Raw genomic sequence first — 17,036 nt, forward strand, 5'->3', positions numbered from 1 at the left:
CCTCCCTCCCATTAGGATATAAGCTCCTTGAGGAGCAAGCCCTTAAATACATACATATACATACATATATATATATATATATATATTTTTGCCTTTGCCTTTGCCTTTGCTTTTGCCAGCATCCAAAGCACTTTGCACAATACTTGGCACTCAATAGTACTTAATAAATGCTTGTTGTTTGACAGATCTAATTCTTCCGTTTTAAAGGGGAAAATGAGGTTTAAGAGTGTGAATGAGATTAGAATTTACCAGGAGGGAGGTTTATTCAACTCTTATTGTAACTGAGGCTGACCTTAGATATGTGAGAAATAACGACATAGGATTTAGGAGGGGTGAAATTACAATTATTTAATTACACAACCAGACGTGAATATCTTTTAGAATAAGAACCTCTTGGAATTAGTACTTGTCTTTTTAAAGTCCCCTAAATACAAATCCCTCCCTTGATGCCCTATTGGTACTATCATATTTGAAGAATTTAATTCTCCCTGATGAATCTAACTCTCCTTTGATAACATCACCACACCTTCCTTCTAAATCTCTACCTCTAATTATATTTTATGATGTGTTTCTTATTGAAAATTCCCATCCCATATTATATTTGTTTGCAAGTCTCAGATCCCCTCCCCATTAATTCCATTAGCCTTTTATTAGTTTTGTTTTCTTGCCCCACATCCTAACTTTGTTTCAATTTTATTTTATTTTATTTTTCTAATTTAAAGTTTCATTTCTCTGTATTTCTCTTAAGTTTTGTAATTCTGGAAACTAACCCCCATCCAAATTCTCACAGGTGGGGTCAGATGGAATTGGACTATCCGGCTCACACATTTTTAGAGCTGGAAGAGAACACAGACCCAGTTGCCAATCTTCATTTCTTTTGGAGGAAGTTTCCTTTAACCAGTGAAATCAGCAGAAGAGACTCACCCAGCCCCAAAAGGTGTCTGTGTTTGAGAGAGGTAAGGCAGGTGGTGATAACATATAAGAGAGTTCTAGAGGTGACAGTTATGAACTTGTTAAGGAACATTTCATTAGCTGAGGATCTCTTCCTAAACAACAAACAAACAAAACCTGGTCGGTATATTGAGAGCCAGTAGTGTTTTCCTGCCTTTGTAGCTTTTTCTTTCCGAATTCTCAATGTTTTGGAATGATCTGTTACCAGGTAATGCTGTAGCCATTGAGGGGATGGGAGAACTTAAGAAAAAGTGCAATCTAATCTCTGAATTGAGGTTTTTTCCTCTTAGGAATTCTGATCCGATACACTCTAGAGTTGAATTTAAGAAATCAACTTGGTCATGAACTTGGAACATCCATTGCTTCGACTACATTTTCACTCATACCCGTACGGGGGAGGGGAGGAGGAACGGAAGAGGGGGGAGGGGAAATTTTATCAGACCACAAATGCACAAACCAGACGTTATCGAGGTAGATCTTTAGATCAATGACATAGTCATCAAGCCTTTATTAAAGACTTGCTGTGTGATAGACTGCCGAGGATACAAATGAAACGCAAAATACGGTCCCTTACTCTCAAGGAACTTGTATTCTAATAGGGAAGACAGCGTTCAAGCAACTGCGTACGTTTAAAACAGTTCATCTGTACTGACGTTTGGGTTTTCTGTCGAATTTCTCTGCTTTGAACTGGCTCAGTTTGAAAGGTGCCAGGGAAAAGGGGAATCATTAGGCGGTTGTGCAAATAGCATCAGAAATTGCTTTCCTCGGGGTTAACAGACAGCCCGGGAATGACACAGCAATCTTTCGGACCCTCAGCGCGCTTGCGTGTTTGTATGTGCACTCCTTCCAGCGGCATCAGGGAAACTAGAATTAAGGACTAAAAACAATAAAATGTCAACAACCAAGAGTTTTGAGTAGGTGGCAAAATTCAATGTTTCTCCCCCCTTTTGTTGTTCAAAGGAAAGACCCGCCGGTCTAAACAAACGGGAGTTGGGGGGTGGGGGTGTAACAGCCACTTTGCAGAGCAACGCCACACTAAATCGGCCTCCTCTGGTTCCCAAGAGCCCAGAGCTAGGGCGGGAATACATCCCCATGACCCACTCACGAGAACGCCCACGTGATCGCCCGGAAGACCCCTTGCAACCATCAGTGTAGAGGGCAAAGAGCTAAGGACGCTCGACTTGAGTTTGCCCAGAAACGTGATGGCGACGGTAGGCCCCGCCCACCCAACGGAAGTGACGCTATTGATCTAGGGCGTCGAGAATGCCTCTATGGTTCTTCTCCTGTTTGTGAAGGGGCAAATGGCCGCTGTGCAGCTACAACGGAGATAAGTGCCGGGATAAACGTTCGGCCCGTCAGGTAAAGCCTTTCGGGAGGCTAAAAGACTTTACTAGATGTATAGATACTTAAGGGAAGGGTAGGCATTAGGAGGGATGACGGTGTTAAGGGGGATCAGGGTAACGTCGAGCCGTTATTTTTAGGGCCCGAGTCACTCGGGCTCTCGAGGCGCTGCTGGGCCCTGAAGAGACACCGGGGCCGGCAGGAGGGGAAGGGAAGAGAGAGAAAAGGAGCGCGCGCGGTCGCGGACTTGACTCGAGACTCCCCAACCGTTCCGCGCGCTTGTTCGCTCTAGTCTCCTGCCCTGTGGTGCTCTGCGGGCCCCAGCCCCCTGCGCGCACCCCGTTGCCTCCCTCGCTTCACCCTCCCCCATTCGGCTCGCGCACGCGCCCCCGTTGTCTTTCCTCCGCCTACGGGTCCTGCCGACGCCCGGCTGGCAACTTGTGTCGAGCTTTTATTGGCCGAGACCTTTTCTCCCAGCCGCTCTCCTTCCCGTCCCCCGCGGGAAACTATTCTACCTGGATTTGTTCTGGTAGCCGCGGGGAGGACTTGGGGTGGGGAGGGGAACGCGGTGAATCTTTACCTTAATTATCTTCCCCTCTACTTTTACTCTCCCTGGTCTGGGCCTTGGTCTGGCGGTTCCCTCTTAACCGCGCTGTTGTGACTCATCGGCCCAGGTAAGTGAGGCTTCCTTGCTTTTGCTCTGCCTTGGAGGGAAGGCTGGTGGCCAGGTAGGAATTTCCTTCCTTGCATATCCCTTTTTACACGGAGTTGGGTTAAATCCCTTGTGGCTGACTCTGGCCCCTGCGAAGAGAGGCTCGTTTTGGTATTTATTGGATCTGAGCCTGACTCCAGGTAGAGGGCTTTAGTTAACATGCCACACCTGGGCATGAGCAGATGCATTCTTGGTGTTTGCTGAGCTACTTCCGTCTTACTCCTTTTGAGACGCCATCCCCTTCGGATGTTTTTTTCTGTGGTACACGAAATGGTGGTCTTTTTGTGGTAGAATGAAAGGGTGTGGTGATTAGAAGTGGATAGGTTGTGATTAGTGACTTTTCTACGTGTTAATATATTAAATTGATTTATTGAAGTTCTCATAGATATTGGTATGAAAATTGACTTAACAAATCTTAACATTATAGATTTCTAGATTTAGAGCTGGAAGGGACCTTATGACCTCACAGAGATGGAAGGGACTTCTCTTTTATAGTTAAGGAAACTTGAATCTTAGGTTAAAAATAGCTTAAAGCATGTCACAGCTATTTACTCAATAGCCTTAGATTTGCCCATTTAAAATCAAGGATGTGTTAAATCCTATTTTTCTACTTTAAGTCTTGAAGATTAATGGATTGTAGATACAAACTTCAAAATTATTTCATTTCTAAGATTGTTTCCTTAAAATGACATTAAAACCATCCACTGCTGTAGTTTTCTAGTTTGGCCAGAACAACAACAAAAATCTCACATTAGGACAAATTTAGTACGTTATAAACTCCTTGAGAGCATAGTATGTACCATGTTATCTATTCTTTGTTTCTCCTCTCCCCCACAACCCTATCATTCTATACTGCACTGTAATTTGTAAAATGGATGTCTCCCTGAACTGAGCTGGTCCTGAGACAATAGGCCATAAATTGAACTTAAGACCTCTCAGAACTTCTGGTCCATTTTCATAGCTAGGGTTATTTTTGTGCCAGCATGAAACATCAAAATAGAACTTAAGTTGGTGGTTAAGATGAGTGAATAAGGGAAAAAATTTGTAAAGATGGGAACAAATATGTTTAAAAATAGAGAAGAATAGATAGAATATTTGATGTGTTTAGACTTAGGTATTGTTTCTGTTATTTCAATCTTGGGCAGACTTCTATATTGATATAATATCTATATAATATTGATATAATATCTATATTGATATATTATTCATTTATTATTGATATATTATTTTTGGATTTTAGTTAAAGCATGGTGTGAGGTTATGGATTCCTTTCCCATGAATTTGCTTTTATACAGAGAATTGCTATGGTATATTATTGTCATCCTTTTTTCCTCCCATATCTTTAGAAAATTCCTCTATTAATCACAGTAGGAGAACAGATTAATGTGGGTGGCTTATATAAAAACATTGGAAGTATAATATACTTCATTTGAGTGTAAGAATAGATTGAGAGGGAGACTTGACATCAGATTCTCCCCATTGGAAATCACATTACCTTCTCAGACTGCATTTTTAGTAACCAAGGAAATGATAGCAAGAAAATACTGGAGGTCTGTAGTCTTATTAGAAAAGTGATTACTACTTACTGGGTGCTCAACAGACTTGATTTAGGATTAGGAGATAGATGAAATTTTCAATTTTGAAGAAAAGAAAGTATGTTGCAAATGCAGATTATTTTCAGATTATTTTAAAGTTTATGATTCCAGCAAAATATGAAAATACCTAATTGATAAGTAATAAATTTACTTATTATGCCAAAATTTCTCTGGGACAGCAATCTGGGATTTAAGATTTGAGGGGCATCTTGGCCAAAACTTGTATTTGAGAACCATGTTAAAGATAAGTATACTTATCACTTCCTTGTTCAGATCCAATTAATTCATTGCCTAGCATCTGTAGAACACTACTAGTTATTACAACAAGGTATATAATAGATTGAACCACTTTTTATTATTGTTATAGAAATCTGAAATATATCACACACCAGGGCAATCACTTATATGAATATATATATATGTTTAAACAATATAGTTCTTCAATACAGCTCCACTGGACAGTTAATAGCTTTGTGGAATTTTAGAAGGAATTTCTAAATGACACGTATACCAATCCTTAAATTTTATAAATGAAGAACCAGGCCAAGGGCCTTTGGCAAAGCCCAGACTGGAACTCTTGATTCCTAATTAGATTTTTTTCCTCTAGAATAATAGGTTTGATATATCAAACAATATGAGAAATCAAAGTATAACTGTAACACTGTACTGTGTTGGGTGGGATCCACCTGGCATCCAGAAATTAACACAAATAATTCTTTTTGATTAATAGTATATTGGACAGATTTTTTTGGGGGGGTACAGTGGCAGAAATTCTAAAGGGGCCTACCAGAGCTAGTATTAGCCATGATTGCTTGTATGCTGTATGAGTCTAGTCAAATCACATAACCCATTTGGGAATGTGTTTTCTTTTAAGATTAGGGAGTTGGTTTAGGAATAGGAAGCTGCCTTGAGCACAGCATAGAGAAATGTAGAAGGACACTTAGTTATTTCTATGCTCATTTTTAAGGTTAGAAAAGTGTTATTTATGGTATTTGGGTATTTTTGAGTGAAGTGTTAATATTAATTAAATTAAAACTATTTTAGCGATTAGTCAATTCACTTTCCAGATTTTGTCTGGTATATATAAAATTTAATTCTGGTTCTGTTTCATTATCCCTTCCAAATCCCAACTTTTATAATTTTTTTAAACTAAGGTACATATTTTGGAGAATTAGAAAAAAAAATTTACTGAAATGAACACATTAATAGAAAACATTAAGCTAGATTATCTAAACTGATCAGTTTGGGAGAATTTAAAAAAAACAACACATTACTCAATGCTTCATTTATTCATGTATGTCTTAGCAAGGGTATATTAAATGTTAGGCAGATACAGGCTCAATGGATAGTGGGTCTTTCCTTGAATCTGAGGACCTGGACATAGATCTAGTTATGTGACTTTGGGCTAGCCACTTAATCCTTTTTTATCTCAGTTACTTATATGTACAATGAAGTGAGGAAGGAAATGGCAAACCACTCCAAGTATCTTTGTCAAGAAATCTATCCCAGCTTCTCCTAGGTTTGAGCCTAATATAGGTCCTAGCCCAAGTCCCAATGGGTCATTGTTTGGGTCCTAGTTGCCTTAGAGTAAAGGTAAATAACAATTTCTGAGGATCTTTCCCAAACACTTGTGTTTTTAGTTTTGACTAGGTATGAGGTCATACTCTGCCTTTTTTCTTACCTAGATTTAATTACCAATGGGTGTGGTTTCAGTTTAACTGGGACCTATTATAGACCTTAGCTTTAAAAAGTCAGAGTCTTGGAACTGCTTCCTGGGCCATCACTAGAAAAGGTGATATGATATTTTGCCACTGGTTCTAGATAGTTCTGGAGGAGAAAGTGACTTTACATAGCCCTAACTTAAATCCAATTCACTTACATGTTATGATATATATATGGGATAGATAATATAAATGAATTAAGAAGCTGCTGTCTTTAGACATATTCCTTTATTTTTCCTTAATCTTCATTTATCTCATGTCATCCTCTCAAGCTGTTACTTCTTTTCCTAGCCAGACTCTTAGAAAAAATTGGTGCATGCTGAGGAGAGGGCATGAAACACTACAAAAAAATATGCTTCCAGGATAAAGGACAAACCCCAACAACTTTTGTTAAGAAAATCCCAAATGGGGTCAGGGAGAGTTAGACAAGACTAAAACCTCAACAATTGTTAAATATATCATGGGAATAAAAGATTAGAAATCAAAGAGGAATATGAGGGAAAATGTCTTCTGAGCTTTTTATGAGCACCTTTTGCCCAAATGCTGTGATGTATTTACTGTCCTTATATCGGGAAAGAACTCTGGATTTGAAGTTAGATGAACAGTATTCAAATTCTGGCTCTGCCTTTTGCATCTATTTTTATTACTAGTAAAAGGAGGTTGGATGAAGAGACAGACCTTAGATGTATTTGATCCTTTTTTTTTTTTTTAAACTCTCCCTCAGTATTAAGGGAAGAAGACTGTATTAGTCATGTTATCTAGTATGGCATTTTTAGTAAACTTGAGAATGAACAAATGTATTTTTTTTTTTTTTTTTTTGGTTAAATAATCTTGATTTCACAAATGGTAATACTCTGGCATTTTGTCTTTATTATTACTAAGGACTTTATATTAAACTTTATTATTGGCATTGTGTGTTGCATAGTTCATGTATACTTGTCAGAATTCTTTGGCATGAATATTTGAGAAGAAATGTAATATGAGAAGAATATGAATATGTAAGCATCTGTAAACAAAAGCAAATATCCAATCTTTTAGTAATCTTGTTATATTCTCCAGGCCATTAATCTATTGGTATTCACTATCTTGGGGCTTTTTTGAATATAGGGGTTCAGTGTCGTTTACTATTATATCATCTCTGCACATATAGTATCACTTTTCTGTTTCCCCTTCAGGTTATCATTTAGAATTTTCAAATGTAAAAATAATTTTGGATAGAGTTTATAATAGTCTAGATATGTGGAAAATTTGATTGCAAGTTTTTATTTTTCAGTTCCCTCTGTTCTATTTACTACTTCTGAGTATTAACAGATTCATATTCTCTGGAAATAACATGAGATAAAGTGCCTAATTACTATATTGATATATTCATTTTAAGGGCCCTTTTTATTATCTTTTTTTCCCCTAACCTTGATGTAGATAGGAGGGAGTTTAAACATCTTGATTCTCTATCCTGATCTCTATCCTTGATCCTATCCTGATAATTTGCTATAGCAGAAGCTTACTTTATAAGAAGCCAGAATTTGAATTGCCATTCATTTTTTTGTCTTAATTCAATTCCATAAGCATTGTTGTCTGTTATGTGGAAAGTGTTGTTCTAGTTGTTGTTGAGCTTAAACTTGACTGGAGGATACAACATATAAATATTTAAATGTGTGTGTGCATATGTGTAGGCTCATCAACTCTATCCCCAATTCAGTATTTTTTCAAGTATGAAATGTGGTTTATTTTTATGATGATTGGGGCTCCAATTTTTAAAAAATTCTGTTTGTTTTTTTTTATTGAGAAGGTAAGAAAAGCATACCCATTGGAAAAATATAATCATACAAAGCCCTGCATTAGCCTTGTGTTCCTAGCCAAAGAAGAGAGCTTATTTCATTATCAAATAATATGAAGAGGGAGAAAGCACCAGTGACTTGAATTTATAATTTACTTTGAACAATTTGTAAGCTAGTTTGTTCATTTTCATACAATTTCTTCTATTTTGTGGATGGGAGAGGTTTAAAGAAAAATGTTTGCCTAAAGTCATACAAACAGTAAATAACAAAGCTGGTACTAGAAACTAGGTTTTCTGATTCTCAAGTTTAGTGTTCTTTCCACACTAAACACCTTTTTTTTTTTTCATCTTTTTAAAAATTATTATTAAGGCTTTTTATTTTTCAAAACATATCCATGGATAATTTTTCAACATTAATCCTTCTATAGTCTTGTGTTTCAGATTTTCCCCTCCTTCCTCCCACCCTCTCCCCTAGATGGGAAGTAATCCCAATATGTTATACATGTTAAAATATATGTTAAATCCAATATATGTAAACATATTTGTACAATTATTTTGCTGATGTTGAAGGCCTGATTGAATCACAAGGTATCTGACAGTGGAGAAGATAAAATAGTAGGAAAAGATTTTAGATCTTATTAGCACTGAAAAATTGACTGGGGAAACAATGACTTATAAAATTTTGTCTATTTTGTCATTATACAATTTTTAAAAAGATTTTTTGACATTGTTTTTGCTTTGTCTAAATTTTTCCTATATCTTCTTTTCAGAGAGCTGTCCTTTGTAACAAATAATTTTTTTTTTAAATAGAAAAGGGTAGAAGAGAAAAAATTAGTTAAAATGATCAGTACAGCTAAAATAATTATTTGTACTGTTTCATGCCTTCTTGGCATGCACCTTCTCTTCCTCAAGAAAAAAAAGGCACTGGGAAAAATTATCTTCCTATTTCTTCTTTGTGGCTAAGCTTGTTTCTGGTAATTTTAAATACAGTTAGTGAAAATTATCATCATAACAATCATATAATACTGATGGTATCCTTGAAGGAAGGAAACACAGCAGATTTTTACAGGTGATGTTTCACAGTGAACTACATTTTTATTATCACACTGGATTAAAAGATGTCACTACGAATATATGAGGTAGATAATATAAATGGATTAAGTTGGGCCTAGACAGAAAAATAAGTGAATATACTAGAGAGGAAATATATACTGGTTCTTTTCCTGCTGCCTTCAGACATATTCTTTATTCATCCATAATCTTCATTTAACTCATCTCATCCTCTCAATATTACTCTTCCTTTTCCTAGCCAGATCTTAAAAACTGGCTACACTTACTACTTCCATTTGTTCTCTTCCACTCACTTCTCAGCCCTTTTGCAATGTGGCTGCCAACTCACAGCTGAAACTTTTTTTTCTCATAAACTACAAAAAACAATCTTTTAATTGCTAAGTCTGGTAGTCTTTTGTTCATCCTTCATTTCCCTTGCAGCATTTGACATTATTGATCACCTCTTTCTTGAATATTCTTATCTGGATTTTTGTAACGTGGATTTTCCTGGTCTGAACACACTCAGTTTAGATTCTTAGCTTTGAAGAATCATCAGATCAACTATTGATACTTTAAGGGTTTGTCCTAAGCTCTCTTAGGCTCCTCTCTTTATACTTTATTGGCAATCTTATTAGCTCCCTAGTGTTATTATTTCAATGCATATGATTAACTCCTAAAGTATATATAGCTTTTTTTTTTTTTTCCTCTTGAGCACTAATCACATGTAACTAATGTTTGGGTGTTTCAAAATTGTCTAAAATAGAAAGGTTTTAAAAAACTGAGTTCAATCAAATTTCCCATTTCCATCAAGGATACATAAACAGTTATTTTCTAAGACTTGCCATTTTTATAGATACATTTTTTATATCACTTCCATTCTCAACAGCTCTCACAACTATCACCCTCATCATTTCTTAAGCATTTTCCCTGCCTCATATCAACTCTTTTCAATCCACTCTGTCAAAATGATTTCCTTATATACAGATTTTATCATATTGTTTCCTACTCAGTAAAAACTCTAATGTCTTCTTGTTTCCTTTAATATAAAATAGAACTTTTTGATTTTTTAAAGACCTGGGTAGTGACCTACTTTCCTGTTTTCATTATATTTTATTTCTTTTCTCCTCACTTGACAATCCTGCTAAATTGACCTTTCTGTTCTTCACACTTGGTATTACATCTCTATTAAGCTCTGTTGCATTGTCAGTTCTTCTATATCTGCAGTGCATTCTTTTTGTTTCATAAAATCTTTCATTTTTTTCAAGATACCTTTCCTAATTTTCCTTTCTACCTGTAAGATATTACAGTGTAGTATGACTAGACAACTATTTATATGTCCACCTGTGCCCCCACTTAATTAAATGTAAGTGCTTTGAGAAAAGAATGATTTGGTTTTTTTTCTGTTTGTATCTTCAGCACCTAGCATATAGAATGTTCTTTAGTATTTTTTGATTTTTGAGATGTATAGTTGAGAATAATGCCATTAGAGTAATAATACTATTCAAATAAAAGAATGTATTTGTGCAAATACGTCATGTGACTTTTATCCACAAAGTGTAAACTTGTTGAAATTTACTAAAAATTTAACGTAGAATAATTTATATCTAATGCTATAGAGAAAAAGAATGTTTATATCCAATTGTATGGCAGAATTTATGGAGATTATAAACTCAGAATAGTTTGAAATTTTAGGTAAGAATTTATTAGTTATATTTCTGTCGGAGATTAGATACTGATGCTTATATAATATTGCTTTAATTTCTTTGAAATTTTTTTTTGGAAAGATAGACAATTGGAATTTCCTTACGGAATATTAAATATTTCTCAATGCCTTGTTTGCAGTGCATATAGTTTTAAAAATTCCTAGTATTTGTTTATTGGGTGTAATTAAATTTTAAAATTTAATTTTTTTAGGCTTTCTAAAGACTTATTTTTAAAATTTAAAAATTCTTCAGTGTTAAAATTTTCATTTTTTCTCATCTATATTTTATGATGTTAACAGATAATATTTTAGTATACATTCCCTGTATTGCAGTCCCCATTAAAAGGCCTAAAATTAACAAAACTTTTTTGTCATTATTAGGAATTGGAATTTAGACTTTAAATTTCTGAGATTATCTCCAGGAAGAAATTTACAGTGTTTCAAAGACATCACTTGACAACTTATCAGAACCCAAGGTAAGTGTCATGGGTGCTGTAATTTTCACATATGGGAATTTGTGTGACAGATTTGTTTATTTTGAAATGTTTGATTTTAAAAGGTTTTTGCTTTTAAACTTTTCTGAGTGCATATATCATATTGCATCCAATAATTAAAAAGGTAGAGTTTTAAGAAAATGCTTGTCTTAGTTATGATATAATTTTTATTATACAAATTTCATATAAGGAAAAAGGTCTGTCTCCCATCATTTTTTCTAGTTGTGTAACTTCTGTAAACACAAAAGCAACTTTTAAAAGTTAAACACCACTGCTATGTTGACTCTCTTTCCAAAAGGGAAACTTTTTCCTCCCTTTCACCTCTTTTTTTGATCTTTTTGATTTTGAGATATTCAGGGAAAATCTGAAGGAAAAGTTAATTATAAAGTACCTATGTGCCAGGCCTGGACTGAACCCTTTACAAATATCTTATTTGATATGTAACATCAAGGTGGCATAATAGTCAGGAAGACCTGGATTTTAATACTATTTCAGACACTGAAGACTTAGACAAATCATAGCTATGCTCAGCTTCAGTTTCCTCATCTAGGTGGTAAGATGTGCTTCAGGGTGTTTCATGTTTCAGGTTATTGTTAGTATCAGATTATATAACATGCAAAATGATACAACTAAAATTAAAATCTTGGCATTTAGAGAGTTAAAATTTAGATATATCATTTGACCAAAGGCTGTGTTTTTGTTTTTAAGTGTAATTCCAATTTGTTTCTGGAATGGTTGGACCAATTCACAGTTCCATCAGCATTGTTCAAATCTGCCTCTTCCTACATTCCTTTTGAGAACTGTCATTTTTCTTTTTTGTCATCTTTACCAATTTGATGGGGTGTAAGGAGCTGCTTTAATTTGTATTTCTTTTATTAGTGATTTGTAGCATATTTTTATATCATTGCTAACTAGCCTTTGAGGACTGTTGTATATAATTTTTTGTCTATCAATTGGATGAATTTGTTTTTATGAATTGAATAATTTCTCTAAGTATTTTGGATATCAGACCTTCATTGGAGAAACTTGATGCAAAGATTTTTTTTTTGATAGTTAATAGTTTCTGTTCTGAATTTAACTTATGAATTATAAGTAGTCAAAATGATTTATTTGATCTCCTGTTATCTTCCTTACTGCTTATTTAATCAAGAACTCTTCTACTATCCATATATTGAGAAGATATTTGCTTCCCTCCTCCTCTAACTTGTTTATTATGTAATCTTTTATTATCTAGATTGCACCTTCTTAAACTGGGTCATGATCCCCTATGGGGTCTGGCAACTGAAGGTGGGAGATAGTGAAATTGTGATTTATTATCAGTAAATATTTGATATGTATATATTATATACTCTGAGTCATGTAAAAATTTCTTGAGTGAAAAAGGTTGCTAGTATTTTATTAATATAATTCCTGGGTGGATCCTGATAAATTGAAAACCAGATATTTTTTATATTTAACATTGTTGAATGGAATTTCATTTCCTGCTGAGTTGGAGAAAACTTGGTTTTTTGAGGGTGTGAGTAGTATATTTTATGTCCTATTTTGAAGATACTTGTTTAAATTTTTAGTTAAATCTCTGAGGTATTCTAAGGGATAGTTTTGTGTCATCTTTGTTAATGTTTCTTTGGATTGCTTTTTTTCCTTATAACTGTCATTTCTAGAACTTTATCATGTAATAGTGATAGATATTGCTAGAATAGGCCATTAGGGATTCTTCATTATAGGTTATGTCAGCTCTTGGTTTTAAAATACATACTATTATGTAAGGAAAAGATCCACTTATACCTATGCTTTTTATTTTTTAATTCCTTAAAATTTTTACTTTTCAAGCTTTTTATTTAAACAAATAGATGTTGTATTTTGTTCATCTTTTCTGAATGGTGTTACATTTATTGAATCAACCCTGCCTTCCTGGTGTAAATCCAACCCTGTCATAGTGCATTATGTTTTAAATATGTTGGTATAGCTTCTTTGCTGATATTTTATGGAATATTTCTTTTTTTTAAATTATAGCTTTTTATTTACAAAACATATGCATGGGTAATTTTTCAACATTGACCCTTGCAAAACCAACTTTTCCCCTCCTTCCCCCCACCCCCTCCCCTATATAGCTGGTAGTCCAATACATGTTAAATATATTAAAGCATATGTTAACTACAATATGTGTATAAATATGTATATATATTTATACAGTTATCTTGCTGCACAAGAAAAAATCTGATTTAGAAGGTAAAAATAAGCTGAGATGCAAGCAGACAATAACAGGAGTGGAAATGCTGTATTGTAGTTCACACTCATTTCCCATAGTTTTTTTGTTGAGTGTAGCTGGTTCTCTTTATTACTGAATAGTTGGAACTGATTTGGATCATCTCATTGTTGAAGAGAGCCATGTCCATCATAATTGATCATCATATAGTATTGTTGTTGAAATATATAATGATCTCGATCTGCCCATTTCACTTAGCATCAGTTCATATAAGTCTCTCCAGGCCTCTCCGAAATTATCCTGCTGGTCATTTCTTATATAACAATAATATTCCATAACATTCATATACCACAATTTATTCTCCAATTGATGGGCATCCTTTCAATTTCCAGTTTCTAGCTACTACGAAAAGAGCTGCCACAAACATTTTTGCACATACTGGTCCCTTTCCCTTCTTTAAGATCTCTTTGGGATATAAGCCCAGTAGTAACACTGCTGGATCAAAGAGTATGCATAGTTTGATAACTTGAGCATAGTTCCAAATTGTTCTCCAGAATGGCTGGATGTATTCACAATTCCACCAACAATTTATCAGTGTCCAAGTTTTCTTTTCTTTTTTTCTTTTTTTCCCCTGAGGCTGAGGTTAAGTGACTTGCCCAGGGTCACACAGCTAGGAAGTGTTAAAAGTGTTTGAGACCAAATTTGAACTTGGGTCCTCCTGAATTCAAAGCTGGTGCTCTATCCACTGCACCACCTAGCTTCCCCCTAAATTTTCTTTAATATTTTTTCATAGTTATTTGGGATATTGGTCTGTAGTGTTCCCTACTTTGTCTTATTGATTTAAATATGACTGTATTTGTGATCATAGTAGGAATTTATGAAGATCGTTTTTCATTGCTACCAAGAATTGTGTGATCCTCACTATGATTCTTTGCTACTTGAATTCTTACTTTGGCTGCTTGCATAGTTATTTTTGTTTTTGTTTTTTGAGTTTTAGCTGTATTTGAATTTGGGGATTCTTATTTTAAGGATTCTTTTAGGAGGTGACAGTTTATTTCTGATTTCATTTTGCCCTATTTTCTAGAAAATCTCGACAGTTTTCATTTTTATGGTTTCTTGAAATAAGAAATCTAGATGTGTGTTTTTATGTGTTTGGGGAGTTTTATTCTTAGATAATTTTTTTTTTTTTAAATGTATTTTCTGTTGCTTTTGTAGATGCCTTAGATTGGCTTCAGATTTTCGGTCTTTTAATTCTGTGTTATGTGTCTTGTCTCCCGTTTTAATTTTTAGATTGTTCATGATTTAGATAAGTTTTTTCATTTTCTTTTCTAACCTAATCTTCTAATTCCTTCCTCCAGAGCACTTTAATTCCCTTCAAAAATTTCATTAACTCCCCCCAACTTTTGTTTTATTTCTTCTGGGTACTGTCAGGCTCTTGGCGCACTGGTCTCCACCTCCTAGGAGTATCTTTGTTCAGAACAAGAAAAGGTCAGTGGTCCTCTGTCCTTGGTTGAGGTAGTGTTGCAGGCTACTGGTCTATTCACTCCAAACTTGTGTTGACTTTTTTAGTGGGACCCCTTTTACTGCTCTGTTTCTGTGTTAATTTTGTTTAGTCTTGGGCTGAATGAATATTACTAATACTTGGGATTTTAAATGAATATTACTGACACTTGGATTTTAAAATTATCATTTGTTCTAGTGCTCTTTATTGAAGAACTACAGCTGGATTTTTCTATGACCTTTTCCAGTGCCATTTATTTGAACTAGTTATCTTTTCAAATCTTGTCCCGAACTCTTTGTGCCTTTTCATTTGCTTCTCCTTCTCTAGTTCCCCTTCTCTCCCCCTCTCTCCCCTGGCCACCCCCATTTAGGGTCAATGAGATATATGGAATAAAATCTCATTTTACCTTTATTAGGGAATAACGTGTCGTACTTTAAAAATATATATTTTGTTAAACCTTTTCTGAGTTTAAGCCATGTGCATTTTTTTTGTGTGGAAGATGCAGATATCAATGATTTCCTGGGAATGTCTTCTTTTTACTCCCCAAAATATAGATATGAAATATATCTAAAAATACTTGAGATTAGTAAATTAAAAACAAAACTGCTAAATCACTTAAGTCCTAATGTCTACAAAATTAACTCCTAACTGTTGGGAGTAGAAGTAGAAAAGACCACATTAAGTTGTGAGGAACAATATATATGAGCGATTCCAACTTCAATTCAGATATAATGGTCTTATTGTCTTTTTGTTCTGGTGGCAAAACAAATTCTTCTTTTATCTTCTTTCATATATTTTAATTCATGGATTAAAAACCACATCTATTTCTGATGTTGAACTATTTGGTTCCAAGGATTTTGATAGTAGGAACTTTTGGGTGTTGATTTGCTATGTTTTCATTGCCAGGTTATATGTACCCCATTGTTTACTCTCTTGGGTGATAGTTTTGGAGAACTGAGCTTGAGGCAAGGCCAGTGGTCTGGGGAACACTTCCATTTCTGGAAGTCTGGCTTACCTGCTTCTTGTTAACAGTTGGTCAAAAGTTTGCATTGATTGTGTTAAGCGTGGCAGGCCTCCTCTTCATAAAGGTTGCTTTTAATGAACTTACAAGGCTGTAGCAGCTGCAGAAGCTATTGATGGTTCACATCTGTATGAGGATTACTTTCTTTAATGATGTCTTTGGAGGGTAGTCCAATAGTGATTTGAATGATACTGCTTTGCCCACAGTTAATGGCTCTCAGAGGAGTTAGCAGTGGTTTGGTTTGCTTGGTACATGTTATTTCCTGTATCTTCCTCACAATTCCTTGCTGCTGCAGTTAAGTTGGCTTTCTTGCTTCATGGGCTGGAACTGTTTGGCACAAAGAAGTGGCTAAACCTTTTGTTTCTTATGGTTGCCTGGAATAGACTATCTATTATGAGAAAATCCTAAAGTGAATAAGTTCATTGTAAACTCTTAAGGAGAAGTGTAGGGATGTAAGAGGGAGGTTATCAAATTGAAGCTTGTAGAAGCACAATTTAGTGTGGAAAGAAATGCCTTGAAGTGTGGCATTTCTTGAAATTTTGTTCCAAAGGCATGAATCAATGAATGGGTTTATATTGTTAATGAAATGCAAACATTCTAAATGCCTATTGAACTTAAATATCCAGTAGCATATGAAACTTAGTTTGTTTTAATTTTGCACTATATAGCATTTAGGGAAAAAAAGATTGCTACCCAAGGTTTCTTTTTGTATGTCTTTCTACTCTTTTTGATTTGACCTTAACCAAATGCTGTCTCTATTCCTTTTTTTTTTTTTTTTAATCAGTGTCATATAGTGCAGAACTATTACTTAGTTTTTATTTTAGATTATTATACATATAGTATAAATATATATTTAGATTAGACATTGTTGGAGCATTGGACTCCAGTTGATCAGGGAATTAATAATTCCATCACTCTTAGGAAATCTGTCCAACTTCATTCTCCAGTCATTATTGACTGGAATA

At 34.7% G+C, this 17,036-nt stretch overlaps 1 protein-coding gene across 15 annotated transcripts in view; it reads left to right on the forward strand.

Moving 5' to 3' along the window:
• Positions 1–2,178: 2,178 nt before the first annotated feature.
• The window catches only part of BCLAF1 (BCL2 associated transcription factor 1), a 36,448-nt gene continuing 21,590 nt past the window's right edge, over positions 2,179–17,036 (forward strand). For 13 of the 15 annotated variants that reach the window (XR_012489179.1, XR_012489180.1, XR_012489181.1 and 10 more), the window contains exons 1-2: positions 2,179–2,310; positions 11,231–11,325. The gene's annotated coding sequence lies outside the window, so the exon portion shown is untranslated. Of the gene's footprint in view, positions 2,311–2,729; positions 2,967–11,230; positions 11,326–17,036 lie in introns of those variants that run through there. The other 2 variants (XM_074309752.1, XM_074309748.1) reach the window with 2 other exon arrangements.

The sequence above is a fragment of the Sminthopsis crassicaudata genome, chromosome 4, assembly GCF_048593235.1.
Source record: "Sminthopsis crassicaudata isolate SCR6 chromosome 4, ASM4859323v1, whole genome shotgun sequence".
In the NCBI taxonomy this organism is placed as follows: Eukaryota; Metazoa; Chordata; class Mammalia; order Dasyuromorphia; family Dasyuridae; genus Sminthopsis; species Sminthopsis crassicaudata.